We start from the raw sequence: 23,023 nt of genomic DNA on the forward strand, positions 1-23,023 counted from the left end.
GAATGCCAGCAAACAAACCACACACAACGGTGGTAAGCCAGGCGGAAATCCCTCCACCCTCTGGCATGAGATGGCAGTCTAGAAAGGACTCTCCATGAGATGCCTGGGGCCTGAGGAGGCAGAGGCATGGACACACTGTTCTACGATGACTCAGGGCCACCCATGAGTGGGACATTCGTGGGGATGAGATGGGAGAAGGGAGAAGCAGCAGTTGTAATGGCCAGCCATGTGGGGACCAGTTCCCTGCCTGGCCTTTCTTTCTCTGGTGGAAGCCATCTTGTTTTGATCCTAAGAAAAATGGGTGTCATTTTATCCAGGAATCTAAGAATTATAATAATAAATTAATAAAGTGAATGTGATAATCAAACTATGAGGATACGAACAACATAAGATTTAATGATCATTGTCAAAACCAGTCGGTAGGGCTGTGGAACTTTATCGTACAATTCGACTTTGATATGTGTTGAAATATATTTTCTAAGTTATCCACAACCCAAAACAGGACCCCTTAGAGGTAATCTAGAGGAATCCCTCACGTTACAGACAGAGCCACTGGTTAAGGGTCTAGAGACACACAGGGAGTTACTGCAGAATCAGTACTGGAACCCTGTGCTCTTTCTGCAGGGATTCGGATATTTTGGTTGGATTTGCATTCTTACATCAATGTATGTTCTCCAACTCTGCTCTTACATATTGAAAGGCAGGCAGCCATTTTTAAACACCCTGCCTATTAGCCTTAGGAACATAATAATAATGGCAAGCACCCTTTATTGCTTCGCTGAGCTGCAGACACCCTTCTAGGGTGTGAACAGAGCTCAGTAAAGATAGCAGCCTCAGGTCTGTGTGTTGCTTTGAGCCACGAGCTGGTCTGCAGGCAGCAGCCATGGGCCGTGCCTGTGTTGGTATGTTTAAGAACATTGGGGAATACAGGAATTACATGGACTAGGTTTAGAAAACAAATAGTAACATACAAAAAGGAAGGTTTGATATGGACTGCAAGGACATAGAGCAGGTGCACATGCGTGCACTACCAGAATAGCTACACGGTGGGAAGGAATTCCAGAACCACGTGAGAAAGAGTTGTTAGGACAATGCAGTCACGAAATACCATGTTTCCAACCCTATCACTCTATTTTAAAATAGATAATAATTATAATTTTTATTAATATCAAACAAATTAGCTTTGGGACGTATGGCCCTAACTTAGGGGTCACGGCTGCAGTCCCCTTTCTTGCAGACCTGGCTGGCTGCGCAGATAACTGCCCCCAGCGTTGGCCAACTCTGGACGCTCTCTTCTCCCATAAAGACACCAGAGAGTGCTCTTCAGCCCCCGTGTTTCAAAGGGAGAACCCAAACCCACCCTAACTTCTGGCAAGACAAAGCACTTATTATAGCTGCTCACCTCTTCACGGAGCACCCACCACCAGGAAAGGTCACTAAAGGTCCTGCCTGGGCCCCTGGCGTGGCACAGGGTCATGGTCAGCCTTCTCTGGAGCCTGAGTCAGGGCCTGGTGGGGAAAGGCGGTGTCACTTATAAGGGAGTGGGGAGGTGAGGGCTGGAAAGGGCTGGAATGGCACCTTTTTAAAGGAATAAAGCCCTTTAAAGATCTTCAACTCAGGGACTTGGTCTCTTTGAGAAACAGCACCATAATCTAATTGGAATAAAAAAAGTATCTATTTAATTAGAAAGAGACTGTTAGGAACTGGAAGCTGGGGAAAGGAGTAGGGACTCACTGGGCCCTTCTCAGGGATAACAAAGAATCAAGGGCCTCAGTAGCAAATTACAGACTTTATTTTGAAAATTCAAATAAAACCACAAAAATTCAAATAAAAACACATTCTAGACTATATCTTTGTAAGCTTTGGGGGACAAACCTCAAAGAGTCCTCCCAAAGGAAAACGCACCAGCTAAGCCAGGTGCCTCCAGGCTCGTATAAAGGGGAAGGTGAGGCCAGGAGGCCAACAGCCATTTTTTAGAAGAATGACACCGCAAGACGTTCCTGGTCTACTATTTCGCATGAGGAAAACACGCTTTGGCTTCTGGTGGCTCAATTGAGATAAAAGCAGAGAGAGGTACGATAAAAGGAATTTATAACAAACATTATGAACACCTGCTTGGATTAAAAAGTTGAGGGTTTCCTGAAACGGGCTCTGCTAAAAGGGACTTCCTGGAGAAATCAGATGCCTCTGGAATGGAAGACGTCCAGGAAAGGTGGGATGGCTGAACAACAGGTAGGGTCACTGGGTGGATGGATGGACCACTGAGATTTTTTAGAAAAAAGCTGTTCTCACAGGAGATTTAGTAAGGGCAGTTTATAGGTTTAGATTCTGCTGTTCCTTATTTTCATTGTTCTTCCTTACCCCTCAAAAATATAGGTTAATGAGACATTAGCTCATTTCACAACCTAAATCCAAACCCTCTTCCCTTGGCTAACACGGGGCTGGGTTGGGATGTTCACACTGACCATAATCATTGGGAAAAGAAACTTAGGGACTTCTATCAAACATGAGAGTTTGGGAATGATATCTGAATTTCACAAATTAAAAGGATTCTGAGCTGCTGGTTATAAGAAAGGAGGGGGACAAAAGAGCATCAGGAAGCAGGGTCTGAGGGGGTCTCTGCTCCTTTTGAGCTGGGTTTCTTTGGGTAAATCACTTCATCTCTCTCTGGGCTTCAGTTTCCTCATCTGTACAGAGAGGAGATGGGACTCCACATGCTCTGAGACCTTCCTGACATTTGTAGTCTATGGTCCTGGAGAATTGATATCAGTCTGGAAAAGACATGAGGTTGGGGCTGAATTCTAGGATCATGAAGGGCTCTGCCAGCCTTTCATCCAAAGAGGGCCAACCTTCTTCCGGGGGAATGGTGAGTACCTTTTCTAGCAAGTTCCTTGGGACTCCTGACCAATGTCAGCATGTCCACAATGCCCCATCTAGATTCTGCCCTGAAAGAGCCAAACAGGAGAGCAGTAGTGTCTGCCACATCTTTGTGGAATCCTGCCCTTTTGCGGTCAACCTCAACTCAGGGAAAGTAAAAAGTGCATTAGAACCTAATGAAAATTTCAAAAGATCTTGAAAGATGCCCACCAGCAGCAGACAGTGACATGATCAGTGCCCATGGCCAGGCATATCATGGAGGCGTGCAGTGGCCACGAGAAACAAGCTGTTTGTAAAGCACTCTGAGCTCTTAACTGTGAAGAGTCAGAGAGGCAGAGGCATCACAGTCCTGGTTTCCACCTGGCTGGCCATCAGGATTAATGTTTCACTGCACAGCCAATAAGCCCAAGACTTCAGAGGACTGGCTGTGTCTCCAGATTTGCGGAGGGGGGAATGGCTCACTGTGGATAGGTACACTATTCTGCCAAAAGGCAAATGTCTGCCAAAACACAGACACTGGAAAAATCTGTCTAGGTGCTTCTAATACCTTCTGTGTATGCTGGTTCCTAGCATTGGGAGTGGGGGAGATGTGTCTCTCTGAGTCTGGGTTGGAAAAATATAGAATGGCAAAGTCCTGTGTGCCCAGGGGAAAAAAAGAAGTCCATGATTCTGACTCCTTTAGGGAGAACAAACGAACCCTGTGCCAGAGATTCACCTCTATTTCCCAGAGATATTGCTTTCCAAATCTGCCTTCTTTCAAAAGCTGTGCAGAAGTACCTAGCTGAAGAGATGACTTGAGATCCCAGCAAGAAGAAAATCAGGGTAATCTTGAACCAGAATAGTTTGCGCCTTTTAAGACATGCATTTCCTCTGAGCAAGTCCAGATGTCCAAGGGGGGAGAGGGGATGCTGCGAGCACTGTCTCTAAACATACAGCGATCCAATCTCTTAAGCAGTTGAAGATCCACTTTTGCTTTAAATGCACTGAAGGCCCAAGAAAATGTAGATGCCTCTCTCACCTAACGCTGCCCTTCCTAATCTTACCTAGAGTGAAACTGAGGCACAAGGAAGGCCAGCCCATTTTTCTGCAGCTCTCCTATTGAAATGGTGCCACTCCTGGGAGGAAAACCCAAGATCTCTCTGAGTCCTTCAATATCTTTCATTGCCTTTTTGCTTAATTCACATTTAAAGTCTGCCTGTCTATCTCTCTATAATATATTATATGCGCTATTTGTATAAAATATAAATACTTCTTATATTTCTGCTTAATTTCCTGTCTTTTATCCTCCTTTATATAACTAGGTTAAAAAAAAAAAAAAGATGTTCCATGACAAGGGAAAAACCACAGTACTGCTCAAAGGAATAGGCTTCCGGAAGGAGAGATGACAGCCCTTGTCCATGGGCCCTGGGGGTGCTTCAGATCTGGACTGTACAGCAAATTAAATGGAACACATTTCAACAGAAATCGGCAATGGAGACATTTGAGCCAGACGAAGTGAACTTCCACAACCTGGTTTTAAGGAACAGTAAATACAATAGAGATAGATAGATATGCTATGCTGAATCTTGAGTACTAAAACAAGTTATAAATAGAAATATGCTAACTTAAAGAAGACATACATCATAGGGATTAGTCTAGTTAACAACCAATTACCATTAAGATCAAAAAGTAAACCGGCCTTTTCACTGAGTGCCTCCACGACATTTCTCAATGCACTAAGTACATTTTAACCATGCAAAAATACACAAACATCTTAACTAGGTTGTTTTTTTGTTTTGTAAAAAAAAATCAAACACCAACATTATGCATTTTGTTAATTATATTGGTTAAAGTAACAGCCAGTGGCTGCCAAATATCAGATACATCATATACATATTTTTATACAGAATCTGGACAACACAACATTACACATCAGAGAGAGAAAGAGAGAAAAAGAGAAAGAGATTATTTGTTCCTTTGTGGGTTTGTTGTTGTTGTTCAGTAAAAAAAAATAAAGTAAAGTGTGAGAAGCAATGCTAAGAAGGAAAACACTTCAACAAGTTAGGAATACATAGGGAGAATTGCTAATCTGAAATACAGGAGGAAAAGAGTTCATATTTAGGTCTGTGTCTAGAATTTTCTTCACTAAGAAACAAAAGAGTACAACAGGTGTATTGGTTTGGAAAAGCAGAAAGAGCGATAACATCATGCTGTCTGCTTCCCAGCATGTTTCCAGCAAGAAGAAAAAAATCATAAGCACAAATTAATTTCACAAGTTTTGTTTTCAAAAATGTCCTCCCTTACCCAGGAAGCTGGGTAATGCAGGGGTGGGGGGCAGCTCAGTTGAGAGAGTCCTTGGCAAAGGTTTGGCCAAAAACTGTTGGCCTTAAATTAGTTGGAGATATGAACTGTCTGTGGGAATTCACGCAATGAAACGCAACAACAGCTTGCTCCATCTAGGCAAGATTTCCTGTTGCCAGCTCATGATCTGGCCGAAGACACAACCCCCATGACAGGTTCTGCTAGCCAGGCCCCAGTCCTGCCCCTTAAACATCTGGCATCAACACAATCTTAGGAATTCAATCTGGAAAGAAAACGAGACCTTGAACACAAGCTATGGAAGCGCTACCGTGGTCACGGTTAGATACAAAAATGTGAAAATTCAGATGTAATCAAAAATACAAAATCAGTTTCAATAAGATTTGCTTTTTTTTTAAAACCATTACAGTGCAAGGTTTTTCAAATTACAGTAAAAGTTATGTGTCTGCTTACAGTAACTAGAGTAAATAGCTGATTTTGTTCTGCTAGAATCAGAGGTCCCTGATAAGTGAGAATGCACCAGTCTGAAATCAACCCAGCACAATAAATGGATATCTGAACATAAACACGGTTCATTGTAGTCTTTACCCCTTTAAATTATAGTAACAAAAGAATGATGTCCTTTGCACAACTCATTAGCATGATGTTCTTCTTCCATTAAAAACAATCATAGCAAATAGATGGTATTAAAATTTCACAAGAAAAGGACTGGAAAACCGGGGCTGACCAGTGGAGGATCTGAAGGGAGTTTCCCACATCACTGAGCTTTTCCCATTATACTTATTATTATTATTATTATTTCCTACCATAAGCCTCTTTGGCAATGTTGCTTTGTGCTTCAACACCAATCACCCACATCATCCCAGGCTGTTGCGAGAGGAAGAGGCACCACCTCATGGAATGAAAGGAAAACATAATGGGGTCACCCCGAGGAAAGAAAAATAGAATAAAATGAGAGCTGGGAGGCCAGGCTGGGGAGGAGCCTTCAGCTGATAAATGAGGGACCCTTGTCAAGGCCATTGTGCCTCAGAGTCTCACGGTCAGCACGGGAAGAGAGGGAAAGTCAAGAACGCAAAAGGCCATCTGGGAACAAGAGTTGCTGTTCACCGAGAGCCTCACCTTTGGGCAAGTGTCTGGCAGACAGCGAGAGGCTAAAGGAAGTGATCAGGCAATGGTCTTCACATTCATGCCAAAGGATAGGAGGAGAGGCAAGGGAGACTGAGGGAGAATCCTCTTCTGAAATTTGTAGCAAGAACTACTCTGGGACAGGTTGAGAAAGGCAGGATGCATCAGAATGCCTCCAGGAATCCTGCATGCCCAAGACGAGGGCGGATGATGGCCCTTTGGCACGGACCGCAGGCTAGAAGCCCACAGAAGCCACACATCATCCCTGTTGGTCTTTGGCCTTCCTCATGTGGCCCCTCTCTAGCCTTATCCTGGGGCCTAAACCCAAGATAGCAGCTCTTTGAGCCATTTGGATTGGCCCCTTCTACCCCAGTCTAAGTCCCTCCTAATTGCACAGGGCAACTCTTCCTAGGTTAAGTGAGTTGGAAAGGAGGCAGTTTTAGACAGAAAGAGGCTGCTGTTGAGGCAGTAGGGGAGTGGGACTGGCCAGCCCTGTGTAGGGTGTGGGCAGCACCCTCTCTTTTCTCCCCTGGGATGTAGCCTGTGCTTTGATCCACCTACCTCCTACTAGTGACCTGCATTCAGGTAAGAGAACCCTTTACTCACACCCGTGGCCCAAGAAAGGGAAGAAATGCAAATTCCTCTGCCACATTAGGAAGTTTTTCTTACTTTGAAATAGAGTGTGAGATGTTAGTGTGAGCTCAGGAAGCACTCGATCATTTGGTTAAAATCTGGCCATAGCAGGAAATTTAGACTTCCTCTAAACATTTTGCTACACTCCTCAATAAGAAAAAAATGATCCCCCTGACCCTACAGGCTCAGTGTCCACCAGCGTCCACACCAGTCTGGTTCCTACTCTCATGGGTAGAAGTGGACAGCTGTGATCAGTCCAGCACATGGCCTCCTCCAGCACGCACATTGGGGTTTGTTTTAGGAGTGACAGAATCAGGCAGAACCAGTGCCCCTGTCCTTTGCTTTTTGCGTAAGGTGCTCACACTTATTCATTTCCTGGGCCAGAGGAGATCCCACCTTACTTGCCTTCTGAATCCCATCTCTTACTAAGCTTTCCCAGACTTCAGTTTCCACCCATGACCTATCATAGTAAAGCAATTGTCCTGGAAACCTTCTCTGTACTCCTCACCCAGCCCTGACTCAAAACACAGCCACCACTTGGTCCTCTGCGATTCAGAGTGGTACCCTCTGCTCATTGCTCTGAGCCCCCCTAAGGGAGTGGTTCTGCAAAGCCAACTAAGGAGCCGCTGACCATGGGTCTTCCCTCAAATGGAGGATTTTTAAGAGGTGCAGGCTGCTTTGGCTGAATGGCCTTAGCAAACACCATGATGTTCTTCTGACATCAATCCCCAGAACTCTGCTTTACTAGATCAGCTCTTTCCAAATGGTGTTTCTCTGGCCTGGCAGTTTGTAGATGAAACCGTGTTTGAGGATTTGTGATCATAGATGTATTTACACAAGGAAGTGGACAGAATAAAATTAGGAAATGAGATGATGTGTAGTGTGGCTTTAAGGGTAAAGATATGCTTAAAGAATCCTGAAAATGCCCCAGGACAAGGCTGTGATGTCCTACTCTTGGTACCTAGGACCATCTGGTTCTATTTACCATTTGTTGGGAGCCACCCTGGCTGAAAGAGATTCCTAGGCATGGTGGAGAACGGGCATTGTCAGTCCAGGGCCTTGGTGGGGAGGTAGGTGGTCTGCTGCTCCTCCAACTCTCAAAAGAAGGGGCTTTGGACATCACAGACAGCAGCATGGGATTCGAAATTGGACCCTAACCCCTTTATAGTAGTGTGACCTCAGGTGGGCTAACCTCTCTGAACTTTAGTGTTCTCATTTGCATGTTGGGTGTGACTTTATTACTTACAGCGTTGTTGAGAAGATCAAATGAGATACTGCATGTGAAAGCGCCCCACAGGCATTTAGGAACTGTGCTGGAAAACCTTATTCACCTCTGATAAAAGCATCACAGCCTTCCCCGGACAACCTCAAAGTTCGATACTTTTCCATACCCAAAGCATTTTCTTAGAGCGGCGGTCGTTTGCTAAGTGGCATTCTAAGGACAGTAGAATTTGCAGTGTTTTGCTTGGCTTTATTTTGTTTGGTCAATAATCTCTGTATATCCCATATGGCTGATTCTCATCTCCTGACAAACTAATGCTCCGGTCTGCACCCCAGTACATTTCAACTCCTTGACATCAATAACAAAAAGGGGATTAGAGGAAGCAATGTGGTTTTTGTTTTTGTTTTTAACCTTCAAGATATATATTGTGAGTATATTTATTAGGGTGAGCAGTTGGCTTCATCTTTTTATTTTTATTTTTTTTTGAGATGGAGTCTCGCTCTATCGCCCAGGCTGGAGTGCAGTGGCACGATCTCAGCTCACTCCAACCTCTGCCTCCTGGGTTCAAGTGATTCTCCTGCCTCAGCCCCCTGAGTAGCCAGGATTACAGGCGTGCACCACCACACCCAGCTAATTTTTGTATTGGCTTCATCTTTTAATGCAAGAGAAAAGTAGAGTTGAATTGATTTCGATGCTTGCCTTCTACGTAAGGAGGATCTCCTTGGGTTCTTATGCTCATAAACATTAGCATGGATTTAAGCAGAAGCTAAATTTTCTTGCCATTTGTTGGATGAGTGGGTATTGATAACAGAACTTTAGGATGCGAAGGAACTTTAAGGAGTGTCACCATTTTGCAGAAGATGAAACTGTGCTTGGGCACGTGGGGTGTGTTAGTGGCAAATCCAGGACTCCAGCTGCTGCACTGGAATGTAGAAATGGGTGACCCTGCTTGGAGGGGAGGTAGGGCTGGATGACAGTTCTCTGTGGTCCTGGGATGCAACAGCATAGCTTCCTAACTCTCTAATTTCCGCTGACAGACGTCATTTTCAACTTGCTCTCACCCAGCCATGCTTAGAGAAATCACTAGATAAACGCCTAGTGGACTTTTAGTGGTCCAGTTTGCCAAACTGAACTAGGAAATTGAGGAAGAAACAATAGCTATGTCTTGAAGGTTAAAAAATAAACAACACTATTTCTCATCACCGCTAATTAGTAGGGACTTTTTAAAAAAGGCACTCACCATTGACCTAATCTGTAGTGTTAAAAATGGAGATAAATATGTAATATTTTGGAAATGGGTGCCTGGTAAGTGATGGATGCAATGAATGTGATATATCATGATTCAGAAACCCTTGTGATAAATCACCTCAAGACATATCTCAGCATTTGCCATGAGGTTAGAACAGTGACAAAGAAACAATGAACGATTCTTAAGTGGAATTGATCAGAATTCATTATTGGCCTAAAGGGGCAATGTGGTATTAACCTGGAGCTTCTTATTTCACAGGGAACCTTTCAAGGTTAGTCAACTGATCCAAGGCCTGTGTTGACTGCTGTGTCATGCTGTTGTGTCCCATTTCTCTCTTGGCTCTTCCTAAGAGAATATCCTTTTCTCTTGTTCTCTGTAACCCATGTGCCTATTCATAGTATATTGCTTATCCTAAACTCTGTAAGTCCAAAAGGCTCAGGATGGAGGCATGGGGTCTGTGGACATGTAGAAACAATGGCTAGGAATGATAGCTAGAAAGGCATAGGGATGTTGAGTTTCAGGTCCTTCTTCTTTCCTTGGGGTGAGGCAGTAAGGTGGCCCGTTCTTCAGTTTCCAGACCAAGGATAACATGATTACGTTTTGCTTTCTTTCTAAAGCAATCTGTCTCAAAAGTAGAGGAATCTTTTCCTTACTCTCCCCTCCCCTTGTCTCTTCTTGCTGTGGTTAAGCCATTTTTTCCTGTTTGAGAAGGACACCTGGTGACTGATTAAGAAGGAAGATGATTGCAGGAAGCATCCTCTAATGATGGCTATCAAAGGAGCCAATATATTGGTGCACACTGGGAGTTACTTTTAGGCAAAGAAGGGGGCATATGTCTTAATTGTTTCCTTATAACCTTCCCTAATGTCCTTAACGCAGGATGTGCCATTCATGAGGAAGGCTCAACAGTCCTTAATGCCCATGTCATCTCCTCTTTCTTTGAGCTTGGTGGTGCTAAGATGCCTTCCTTTCCTTTGAACTTGAGAGAGCTTTATCTGCATTCATTAATTTCATCTTACTTTTCAGCCCTGGATGTACAGAGGTTAGCTCCCTACCAGACTGTGAATCACTTATGGACAGGGTCTAGTCACACGTCTGGGATCTTTGCTACATGAATAATGAGGGCGTAAGTTAGAAGACTAATGAACAGAATGAATTGACTGCGCGTGAGTCCAGGAATCTCACTGAGCCCTTAGTTCTCAAGGGAAGAAGTCTCTTCCGTTAACCTCAGGGAGGTGGCTGCCAGTTTTGACAGCTGACATGGGGCAACACCGAGGTCTCTGCAAGCTTCCTGAAGCCAAGCTAGAGCCCAGTACTTCAGGTCAGTGGTGTTGGAGGCAGCAATTTTAGCTAGAGGCAGAGATTTGCTGTTCAGTTCCTTTTGAGCAGTTTGGGCTTCAAAATATAATGATGCCACCCAATGCCCTGATTTCTTCTCTACAACATAGAGAGATTCTGCCAAAAGATCTTCCTGGGAAAGATCAGAAGAATGCCAATTGGCTTTAAAAGTGGTTCTCACAGGATCTATTTTATGTATTATTTTCAGCAAAAATCTTTGGAAACAGAGAAAAAAAAGATGTCTTTTCCATATGTCAGTCTCAGAGTGATGCCTCAAGGGCCCCTGCTCTTAGGCAATCTCAAGGTGGGTTGTTTAGACACAGGTCAAACCAGCCTTGGCTCCTGCAGGCTGAGATAAAATGTACCAAACTGGGAGGTGGCCTCTCAAAGTTCAGTGAGGCAGCAGGAAGAAAAGAAAGGTAGAATGTCCCATCAGTCAAGCAAGGGAGTGTGTAGGCAGAGGTGTGGTGGAAAAGCCAGAAGACTTTCAGCCAAGACACTTGATCCCACATCGTGGTTTTATTTCTTTTGAATCAAGTTGAGCAAATCATTCAAGTGCCTAGGTCACATTTTTCTCACATGGAAATTAAACTAATGTGTTATATTTCTCTAGTTGAAAATGGTCATCACAAGGAATAAGTAAAATAAACTAAGAAAATATATAGAAAAGCACTTAGCAAATTGGCATGAAGCAAGTGCTCAGTAAATATGAGTTAAATCTGAGATGAATGATGGTTTGGGCAACACACCCTTGAGCAGACATCATGGGTGTGGGGAATATGGAGTCCAGTGAGAGTCTGGGATCACCGTCAGCCGGTGGTGCATGGTGGTCAGGCTTGGTAGAGCCCCAGATGGTGGGTGGTAAAGGGAATGATTAAAATTTAATATCTTGAAGCTGGGAGTTAAAAATGATTTGTGTAAAATAGAAGTCCAACTTTTCTGAATGTATGCTTGGCTGACATGGTTTGTCTATCAGCTCCAGGGATGCAGGTGGTCACCATCCCACCCATTATGGAAAGATTCCAGGCCATGGATCAGCAACAGTAGAGTTATTTTATGGAAGTTAAAGAGAGAATAATTATAAGGAACAAGACTGAAGGAAATTGGGGAGTTCCAGTTGGGATCCCAAGCCTGCTTGTCCTATTAATAAGTTCTAAGGTTCAGAATTGCCATCCCCTGCATTTCCACTTAGACATGCTGAAAATCCGAGGTCAAAGGCCAGGCCACACTTTAAATGCTAAGTACCAGTTTCAGGAGCAGATCTGTCTGTGGGGAGGCCCTCCCGCTTGTCTCAATTCTCTGTGCCTTTGCAGCTCTCGTCTCAATGTCTGTATGGTTTTGTTTCTGTGTTTCTTAAAGTCTCAGAAGATGAAATAAGGTGCACAAACTGTTGAAGAATCTGTGTGTAGTGCTGAGAGAACTGGGGACCATTGAGGAAAGGATCAGGAAAAAAAAACTGTCTTGGCTTCCTTTTCTCATGGTATCTGGAAACACCTGGAACCACTACACAAACTATAGGAGAAACTGGGACTTACCCCACATCCTGAAGACTCAATTCCTCATTAGGAAATGCTGTGACCACAGTAACCAGCTCCTTGGCTGCTACCGTGAGGGCCTAGGGCCAGCCAAGTTCTGCATGGCTCAACCAATTCTAGGAGATTGCGCTGGCCTCAAATATCCAGAAGCTTGCCTGACCAGGGTTGAACTAAAACCCTATTAAGAATCAGAGACTGGAATCTTCTGTGTCTTGGGCAGCTTTGGGCTTTAAGAAATTCCATTTTTCATTCAAGTTCCTTCCCTTTGGCCTCAAAAACTCAGTGGTTCCAGAAATCACATGTAAAGTGGTCCACTGACACCTTCCACTCTTCTGATGTGCCTTGCAGATGGAGACATGCAAATCACCACTTGAAGCCTCATTCCTCCTGTCTTCCACCACATGTGGAGGACTAGAAGAGTGGTTTTCAGATACACCAAAGCTGTAGGGGCTTAGCTTTGAGCCAAGGCATGCACATGGGTACATCTGAGCAACTGCAAGTCCAACTCTTGGGGTGCCCATGAAGTCTTTGAAGAAGGAGTGTGGTTATCCACAAGGAAGAGCCATTCCCCGAATCACATTTCGAAACCAAGGTTTAACCTAGCTTCAGCTGAAGGGCTATTCTTTCAATAAGGTTGGGTGAATGTTAACAGACAGTGGAAGACATCACATGGCTTGAATATGTGCTGCTGAAAATTCTGTTGCTTTCTCATCAGAAAGAAATCAATACGGTAAGCGAATGAAGGATTCATCATGACTATGGGCATGGCCAGCCAGATTCACTCATTTGCATGCAGGCTATGAATCCCTCAAAATTCAACTCAAATGCCATCGTTTCAAAGCCTTCCCTTCTACCTTCACTTGGAAGTATCTCTTCCTGTTCTGGATGTCCAAAGCATCTTGCACTTCTCCTTAGGTTCCATTTTCCATTGCAGTATGGTTTTTAATGTATATTTCTCATATCTTGTATTACATTCCTTGAGGTTTATTTCATCTTTATATCCCTATGTTACTAGCCCTTTGCTTGGTAGAGTAAGTGTTCAATAAATATTTGATAATCAAATGATTAATTGAATTTGAAGTGAGAATACTGTTCTGGCAAGGAAACTTGACTGGGGTAAAATAGATTCATTATCTGTCACGTTGTCCTTGCAGGGAAGGTCACTGGGAAGACCCAGTGGCCTGAGAACATACGAAATGTCAAAAATCCTCTACCAGAGCTGTACAACACCTTGAGTTTAGGGTAAAAGAAATTCTTGCATAATCTGCCACATCCCATTGTAATACATCTGCTTCCTCTGGTCCAGTGATTTCAAAGCTCCTAAAGCATAGAAGCTGTTCTTGCCCAGAAGCAGAAAACCAAGAACCCAAATAGGCAGTCAGAAATGGTTTCCAAATTGGAGATTTCCTTGGGAGTTCAATAGCAACTGGCAACCATAAACAGAACTGAAAGCATCTCTATCTAGAATGATTACATCCTGGGGACAGCATCTTCTCCCTTTCCAGGCAACAAAGAGGTGTAATAATGAGATTTAAAATAAGCAAACAAAACTACAGCATCCTCCCAGCAGTGCAGAAAACTCCCCACAATAACCCAACAATGGTCATGCCCCAAGGACCGGCCCACTCTGCAGAAATATGGTCTACAAACAGAAAAGGAAAGGGAAAGAAGAAAATGCTTTTTACAGTTAATTGAAGTTCAGTTCCTTTTCCCTATTCCCATACTGGCTCTGACATATCAGGGATTCCCTATCAACTAAGGGAGTTTTGCTCATGAGTGAGCAGAAGGTCACTATGAGAACAAAACTGGCTGGTCTGGGTCAGAAGTCCTGTTATGCCATCTCCTTGGGTTACCCTTAGAGTTTGGTCCATTGTGAACCCTTCCTCTATAAGAAATAGATTAAACCTCATGCTTAGGGCTACCAACATGTATATCTAAAATGCCTCGATCACAGATGCAGCAAAAAATTCCTTCTACTAACTCTGAAATTCCCGTTATCTGTGCCCTGGGGAGCAATGGGGCTGGGAGTCCAGGGAGGGTGGCACCAGGTGTGGAGAGGGCCCAGAACCAGCATGGAAAGAGAGTTCACTCCAGTATTCAAACTTCAGAAGGGTCTCCAGGAAACAAGGCCTCCCCTGTGGAAAAACTGGGGAACTGAAATGAACAGAAAGACAAGAGTCAAGATGAGCAGGTGTAGGTGGCTCTGTAGCTAATTTTCTCAAGGCATTGGGTGGGGTGAAAGGTGGTAATACAAGAAAGGATCCTCCCAAAGTCTCCCTAAAAACAGGCTCCTCTGAGTGCACAATGGATATGTCACAATGGATATGAAAGAATAGGGAATCATAAGAATTGTGTTTTCTAGTACCTACAGAAAACAAGCAAAACATTTCTTTCTTAAACATGTAATTATTTCAAAGGAAATTTTGGAATCTTGGGAAGCTCAGTGAGGTGGCAAATTCCTCAGAATCAAAAAACCAACTTTGAAAGCATACTGTCATTGTGCCCACGTGTGTGTTTGCCTGTGTGTGAATATATCATATATTCCCACTCACCTACTTATGTGTGTGTATATATATAAATATATATATTTATCATTGTATTTTTCCCTTCAAATCAACATCAGTGTGTTCTACCTTCAGTACATGTTTTATCTGCGTTTCAATTAATAGACAGACCTTTATATCATAAAAAGAGAGAAATAGTCAAGAACAGGCAAAGTCTAACCTAGCAAGGTTGTTTTAAATGCTTACTCAGCATCATTAAAGAAGAAAGCAAACCTCCCCAAATACAAGTTAAAATGTCCATTACTAATACATACCAGCAATTACTTATGATAATCAAAAAAGAAAAACAAACATATTATGAAATATTCATTTTTCTATAGCATTGCATGTATTTTATGGGCAATGTCACCATTTGTGGAAATAATTCCCCCTTTCAATGATCACTTTTCCGTAGCCCCCTAGAACTGGGGAATAATAAAATACTTGAAGGGTTTTGTTGAAGTATCATTTTTAAGGATCTTTTATTCTAACTTATAGACTTTTCTTTATACCGTTTAAAATATATTGAAGGAATTTAAGAAAAGCCTTATATTTTGGCCAAAGACACAGAAAAACAAGGGTGGTTGGACCATACAAATTATTTAGGGTTCGCAACCTACATGTGCTTAGCTAAAGGATAGCAATTCTGTTCAAGCACATAAATAAAGGGAATCCATTGCAAACAATCCACCTTCTATTCACAATCCCTTGAACCTGTACTGTAACTGGCCAAGATTCTTCTGAAAACCTTGAGTCTTTATGGCATCGCTGGCTTGTAGACTACAAAAGTTTCCAAATCACCGTTCCTCTTAACATGTGGTATGAAACAGAGTTCCAGAACGTTTAGAGAAGAGGTGGGGGCTGGGCACAGGATAGTTCACCACCAAATAGCACAACACATAAAATCAACCTAGGGAAAATGGCGGAGTCAAAAAGTCAAAAGCAGCCACGTCACACAAGAATGCCAGGGAGTCAATGAATACCGAATTTCATGCCAAGAAATTGAAATTTTAAAAAGAAATAAGGTTGGACATCCATAAATACCAAAAGCGTCAAGAAGTCAAAGCCAAACCAATGTTTCCTTTTTCCCCCTACGCACGAACCTTTTGTTCTAAACCCAAAGCCCAATGGCATTGAGATCCATAATTTTTTCTGAAAGATTCAAGTCTGCAGAGATACTTCCCTTCCATTTGATCACTTGAGTCCACAGAAATAAAGCACCTTTGAAACCAAGAGTTGTTCAAGAATCCTAGTGTCTTATTCAATGTGTCAAAAAAGTACAGTTAAAATAATTAGAATAATTCATCAAATGACAAACACAACAATATTGACTCTCGTGAATAGGCAAAAAGGTTCCCGAGACAATTCACAACTAAGGAGATAGAGCACAATAAAAGGCTATGATATTTCAGGAATAGTCTGTGTTATAGCTTTGAACTTTATTGCAAAGCAAAAAATATATATTTATATATATATATATTTTTATCTACATTTCACCTCTGACATTGTACACAACACGAAAGCACAGGAAACCAAAAAAATCATAATGAGGTAGATACATAACACTTACAGATGGAGGAGACTAAGATTTTAAATTTGGCTTAATACTGCGGTCACCAATGTATGCATTTGCAATACAGCAGCAAGCATTGATTCACAAGGCAAGAAGCTCAGTGATCTCAAATCCAAAAATAAGCCCCATTAAAAAAACACCTGCTCAAAAATGAAAAATATACATATATATTTCTTTAAGTCAGGGAATCAGATGTGTTCAATTGCAAACCCTGGTGAAATTAAGAAAGTCTTTGTTTTTGCTTTTTGTGCCCAGGAAAAAAAGAAGTAATTTTAATTTATCTAAATAGGAGTAACCCATCCCATAGGGTTGTTCTATGTATTCTTGCCAGGTGGGGTTGGAGCACCTTGTGAGCTCAGCAGCCCAACATCGATAGTAAGGGAGTCAGGGTTTCTTCATCTTCCCTAGAGTTAGAGCTCACTTCTACAGCCACTGTGTCAGGGACCACTGTGAGCGCCCTTGGCACCTGCTGGCTGGAAATCAATTTAGCTGTAATGGATCTGGCCCAGCTTTTCCTCTCTTGGGTCATCTGCATTCATAGTGGTTGAAGCAAGATCTACCAGATGGGGACATTGAGATGGTCCCTTTCTCCTTCTCACTTCCAAGAACAACTCTTCCAATGGAGAGCTCAACAGGCCACCAAGAAGGCTTCCATCAGCCTTGATCTTAACTGTGAATGCAATTTTACTATAAAATGCTGTCAGGCAGTGATAGCTACTGCAGAGACCTCTTTGTCCTCATATTTCTGTCCTGGATGGAAGGAAGATGGGGTAAGAAGAAAGCAGACATGGACATTGGTTTGCTGAGGCAGTGACTTGGAGAACAGAGCCATGAAACCACCAACCAAAGAAGGGTCAGCTCAGATCAGTACAGGCGGCCAAAAGGGACCTAAGGGACTTGAGCAAGAAAACCAAGGAGTAACTTTTGGGTTTGTTGGACGTGGCTAGAAGGCTCTAGAGACTCTAGAGAAAATGTGGAAGATACAGGGCTCAGGGGCATCTGTTGGGCTAAATGCTGAACTGAATCAAGCTCATTGGATTGTTTAGTGGTTATTTTTACTCTGGACATGATCCTACTTTTGGCAGGATTTGCTCTGTTGAGAAATAGCTGGGAACAGTTGCATCCCGGGTTAGGGGGAAGACTGAGGGGGTCCTAGTGTAATGCCTGGTTCATTTGGGGATGATGGTAGGTTGGGAGAGGGAACTGATGAGAGAGGCCCTTGATGAGAAGCCGTGTGAACTTTGGGAGGCATGAAGTCAGCTCTGCTGGGCAGGACCACCCTGTCCTCCCAGAAGCGAGACTGTAGTGCCCATAGGTTTGTGCTTTGTCTCCCTGCTGGACTGTGAGTGCCTTAAGAGACAGTCTTTCCTCTTTGTCTTCCCAATGTCGAGCAGAGCTCCTGCTGCGTGGAGGCCATGATCCAGGTTGAATTGGGTTTTTGGGAAATGCAACAAGAGGATTGGTTTGGGGAAGAGGGGACGGTATCAGCAGTGCTCTGAGGGCTTTGAAGACCCTATAAATACATATTCCCCTTGGAGGCAATACCCAGGGGCCTCCTGCTGCCTTCCTCGATCCATTTCAAGTGAAGACTTACATTTGAATTTTGAACATAAAACATTGGACCTGATGAATGGAAAGGAATGAGAAACAGTTCATCTGAGTCTGTATAATAACAGGACACAATAAAGATGAGCAGCTGCTTCCAGCGTGGATGGGCTGTGAGGTTGGTGGGAGGATTGCTGTCTGTCTTAAGCATTGAACTTTAGGATGCAAAGACAAGGTGAGGTACAATTTCTACTCTTGCCTTCAGAAGTTTCTGGGCAAGACAAGGCCAAGGGCACTTCCAAGTGTCCCAGAGATCATTCATCCAGAGGCAGGGGCTTTGTCCCCTTGGAAGCCCAAAGCAAAAGAAACCAGTCTGGATCACAACAGGCAGCAGTAGGCCAGTTCTAAGGGAAGACTATCCAATTACGTGGTACTCAATCATGAATGGAGGCAAGGAGCTTCTGTCCTTGGAGGCCTGTGACAATAAGTATGATAGCCTTTTGTCAGTGACTGCGTGGATGAGCAAAAATTAGGTGGTGTCTGAGTCTCCTTCAAACTCTGAGATTCCACTGTTCCTTGTGCTCTGAAGAAGCCCCAGCTATGCTCAAGGACTGAGGGATTTTCCCCATGGGTAACCACTGGACATTGGCAGGATTAGAATAACTTGTGTGTGTGTGTGTGTGTGTGTGCATGTCCTCACTCAGAGGGTGCTCGGTAGCCATTAAGCTGATGTAATTGTTGTAAACAAACATAAAACACGAGACTGCTGGTGGAGGAAGAACATGGCAGTCTTATCATTCCCCTCGCACCAATCTCTCTAATCTCTTTCTTCCTGTCCATTTTTGCTCTTCTCCCCATCACCCTCTCCCTTATGCTCTTCTCTCATTTCTCTCTTTTGTTTTTGTTTTTGTTTTTGAGATGGAGTCTTGCTCTGTCACCCAGGCTGGAGTGCAGTGGTGCGATCTCTGCTCACTGCAACCTCCACCTCCCAGGTTCAAGCGATTCTCCTGCCTCAGCTTCCCGAGTAGCTGCGATTACAGGTGGGTGTAACCACACCTGGATAATTTTTGTATTTTTAGTAGAGACAGGGTTTCACCATGTTGACCAGGCTGGTCTCAAACTTCTGACCTCAGGTGATCCTCCCGCCTTGGCATCCCAAAGTGCTGGGATTACAGGCGTGAGCCACTGCACCCGGCCTCTTCTCTCATTTCTATAGTTTTTAATCAGTTCACACGGAAGTGAAAATCACCGTCTTCAGCCTGCTAGTTTGATGTTGGTATTTGCATTTGTTGACTTAGGGTCCTAGAGTGGTTTCTGTTCCCAAATCTGAAGGTATCTATTCATCATTCAAGACATTTTATCAAATGTATTTGCCTGGCTCACTTTTTTCATACCTTTCTGGCTTGGATCAATCACAGAGGTTACCAAGTTCATGCCTGCATTTTAGAGATTGGGACACTGGGGCTCGTGGAAGGCGATGGCCAGCCCAAGAGCAGTGAGGACAGGAGCAGATGCCAGTTCCCAGGCCCTGGCATGGTCACCCCCAACCTCAGCCTGCCTTCTCCCTAGCCCAGCACAGGGTCCTTTCGGGACTGCTCCTTCTCGCTGCTGAGTCACAGCCACTGTCTGCAAAAACTGCCTCAGAACTGACCCCGTTAAGCTTAAATTTCTTAATTTGTTCTAACTCCGACTTCTCATCCCCTCTATATCCTTAGGAAAATAATCCATTTATCTGAAAGTCATCTCTCAAGGTCATGGAGAACAAAAACAAAACAAGACAGATAGGAGACACTAAAGTTCTCAGGACAACCCAAACAGACAACTGAAAGTGCACCTGGGAGGGCTCCAGTTCCACGGAGCTCCTCCAGAACATAACTGAAGGGGTAAGGCTCAGGGTGACCTCTGGAAAGCAGGCATCATTTTCCATGTGACGCTGTATTTCATTAATCATCCCTGAATTTTCCCCACTCTTATCCTAGTTTCTTGGGCCAACTGAATGCAAACAACAATGCTCAGGCTTCCTGGATTTAGTCCCAAACATTCCACACCAGGCACTGTGAGCTCCCTGGTGTTTGTGAGCCGTGAGGAGGGGGATAAGGTGGAGTCCACCTGGAAGAGGAGCAGGACCACTAGGGATGAAGCAGAACCGAGATACTGAGGTCTGCCCCCAGCTGAACCCCCGACTGACCATGGGACCCTGTGCAAATGTGAGGACTCCCTGAGCCTCAGTTTTCCCATGTGTAAAAGGGGGGGGATTTCTCACCTCACCAGGTGATCCTCAGGATTTAGAGGAGATGATTTGTATGGAGGCATTGGGCACAGAGCCTGACACATCTGTGGCCCTTGGTTACTGTGAGCAGAATCTGGGTCCTCTCATCCTCCCCAGAAGGGCTCTGCTCTGCATCACTGATGTCACCCGCTCAGACCACACTGGACTGGTTCTGACATGTGACATTCCTGAGACCCCAGTAATTCTAAATGCTTCTTTCATCTAAGGAACTGTCTCCTACTCCCATCAGGGGAAGCACAACATCTCTGACCAGATTCCTTCTTCAGAAGCAGCCAGCCCTGCAGGGCTCTTGGCCGCCCCTGACCTCTCTGGCCTGGCATTCAGGACGGTACATCCATGGGCCACTCAGGATCTCAGGGTCCAGTGGATGGCAAGAGCCCACAAAGCACAGGGTCGGACTCATCCACTCTGATAGGGAAGATTTTTCCAGCAAAGGCTCTGTTTACACTGGGAATGAATTGTCAGGCTTCCGAACAGACAGGTTTCCTGGGTCTAGATTTGGGCAGAAACCCAACAATGCCACAGACTGCAGAGGTGGGCATGACCCTTCCCAGAGAGGCAGGTTGTCACAGCCCCCAAATGGGTATTGGACACTCTGATTTGGCCCTGGGCAAGCAAGGAGTGAGGGATCTCCACCACTTTCAACCTTTGGCCACTCTTCATTCTGCCCAAGGTGAGTGAAGACCCAGAGGCCTGAGTGCCGATGGGGCAGGCTAGAGGGGACTGGGGTCACAGGTCCAGACCTTGGCAACCTCCAAGAGACTCCTCCAAATGTACAGCTGATTTTTAGAGAGGGCCAGGAGTTGGGAAATTTCATGGTGTCCTGGAACAGATCCCCTGTGGACTTTCTGAGCCTTAAAGACAAGTCAGCTTTGGGGAAGCTTCTTGGGGTCTGGTTATGCAGGGCCAGGTCCCAGGACAGCTCTGAAAGTCTCCAAAATACTCACTTGAAGGAGAAGAGGAACCCTTTATTCCTATTATATATAAGAAAGAAGACCAAAGAACGGGTGAGAAATTCCCAGGCTGGTTCTCAGCAGATGTGATCTATGGAACAAGACAAAAGTAAATGAATAGCTCTTTGTTCAGATCCCCTGAGTAGCTAAGAGAATGTGCAGGACTGGGGAAGGCAAGGAATGAGGCCACTAGAGACGATGCACTTCATTAAAGGACCGACTTCCTTCTTCATTCCAAAGGAATTTCATCTAAGCTCCCACCTGCCGCCGAGTGGAAGCATGTTGTGCTGGAGCAGTTAGGCAGTGTCTGGATTTCTCTTTTAAAAACTGTCTTGGATGGCTCGGCCACCTTGTGCAAGACTTGTAAACCGTGTGCAAAACTCAGACTTGTGCAGACAACCAGAGAAGTTGCAAAGCTGCCTTCTGCGTACAGGGCTTCCCCTGCCAAGTTTGTGCTTTGTGTAACCATGTGACCTATCATCTTTCTCTCAACTATTTTTTAAAAACCTCTCAAAGTCTTGCTCAGCCGAACTGGCTTGATGGTAGTTTGTAAATGTGCTAGAACCCGCTGCCCTCACTGCAGCTATGAGTATGTTTCAAATGTTTCCAAATGGCACACAGTCTAGGGCCAATTTTCTGAGCACTTTTGACACTGGGCTCTCAAACATTCCCTTTATATCTAACTTTCGAAATGAATGCAGATGCATTAACCCCACTTGGGCAAGTTGCCATCAGTGGCTGGCAGGGGAGGAGAGGTATTAGGAGTCCGTGGTGCAACAGAAGGGACATGGGATTTGGCACTGGGTGGAGTAGCTAGGAAGGACACAGTTGGCCTAAAGCTAAGGCAGAAAATACTAGTCCATCCTCTGGGGATAGGTTACTCCATAGAGATGACCACAAATAAGGAAAGAAAAACACCCAGGTCAGGTCCTCCCCAGAGTCCACCAGATTCCCTGCCATGGTCTTGACTCAGGACCATGATGTAAGTACTAATTCAGCTGCAGGTACACATGATCTCCTCACCCCCGGCCCCAGAGGTCACATGCTCATTTTTCCACTTAAGCCAAATTTTTCTTCTTGCCTTAAGTTAACACATCCCCAAAACATATATAAAAAGTAGAATCTGTAAAGAAAATAAATATTTTGAACCAAGAAGAGGATGAAAACAAGTTGTAAACATGTAACTGAAACAGAAAATACACATCAGTTCACTTACAGAACCAAACGAGGTTACCTTGAATCATTTCCAATTAAAGAAAAGGAAAATTTTTTTTCTTTAGCTCTTAAATTTAGGAAAAGAATCACTGTAGCATGCTCACCTTGAACCAGGGATTGGATATTGTGTTTCTTGTACAAAGGAAAAAATCTGTGAGGATTATGGAAAACAGTTTGGAAATATAAGGTGAAGCGGTGGGGAGAAAAACTGGAAGATTGCATAGTTGTGAAACAGTGGCTTCTCATCAAGGTGAACAAGTGCATCATCTGATAAAATAGCATTTGATATATATCTTTTCCTGTTCATTTCTGTTTGCGGTATTTTGTTCTCTGTCCACCAGACATTTCACACACTGGAACATATATACAGTACACATACACACACACACACACACACACATACACATGCTAGCATGAAACATCTGAAGTACACAGCCATCCTTTGAAAGGACCCCACACCGCTAGTTCTGGCAAAGTTTATATTCACCAATAATACACTTTAATCACATCCTAACCCACTTCTTGTCAAAACTCATCTCTTGGATTCTTTCATTAGTAACTAAAGGGGGTGGGGTGCGGTGGAAAAGGATGGGGACATGAAGGAAAGCCTCAGAAATGGTTCTCTTC

The sequence above is a fragment of the Pan troglodytes genome, chromosome 7 (assembly GCF_028858775.2).
Source record: "Pan troglodytes isolate AG18354 chromosome 7, NHGRI_mPanTro3-v2.0_pri, whole genome shotgun sequence".
NCBI lineage: Eukaryota > Metazoa > Chordata > Mammalia > Primates > Hominidae > Pan > Pan troglodytes.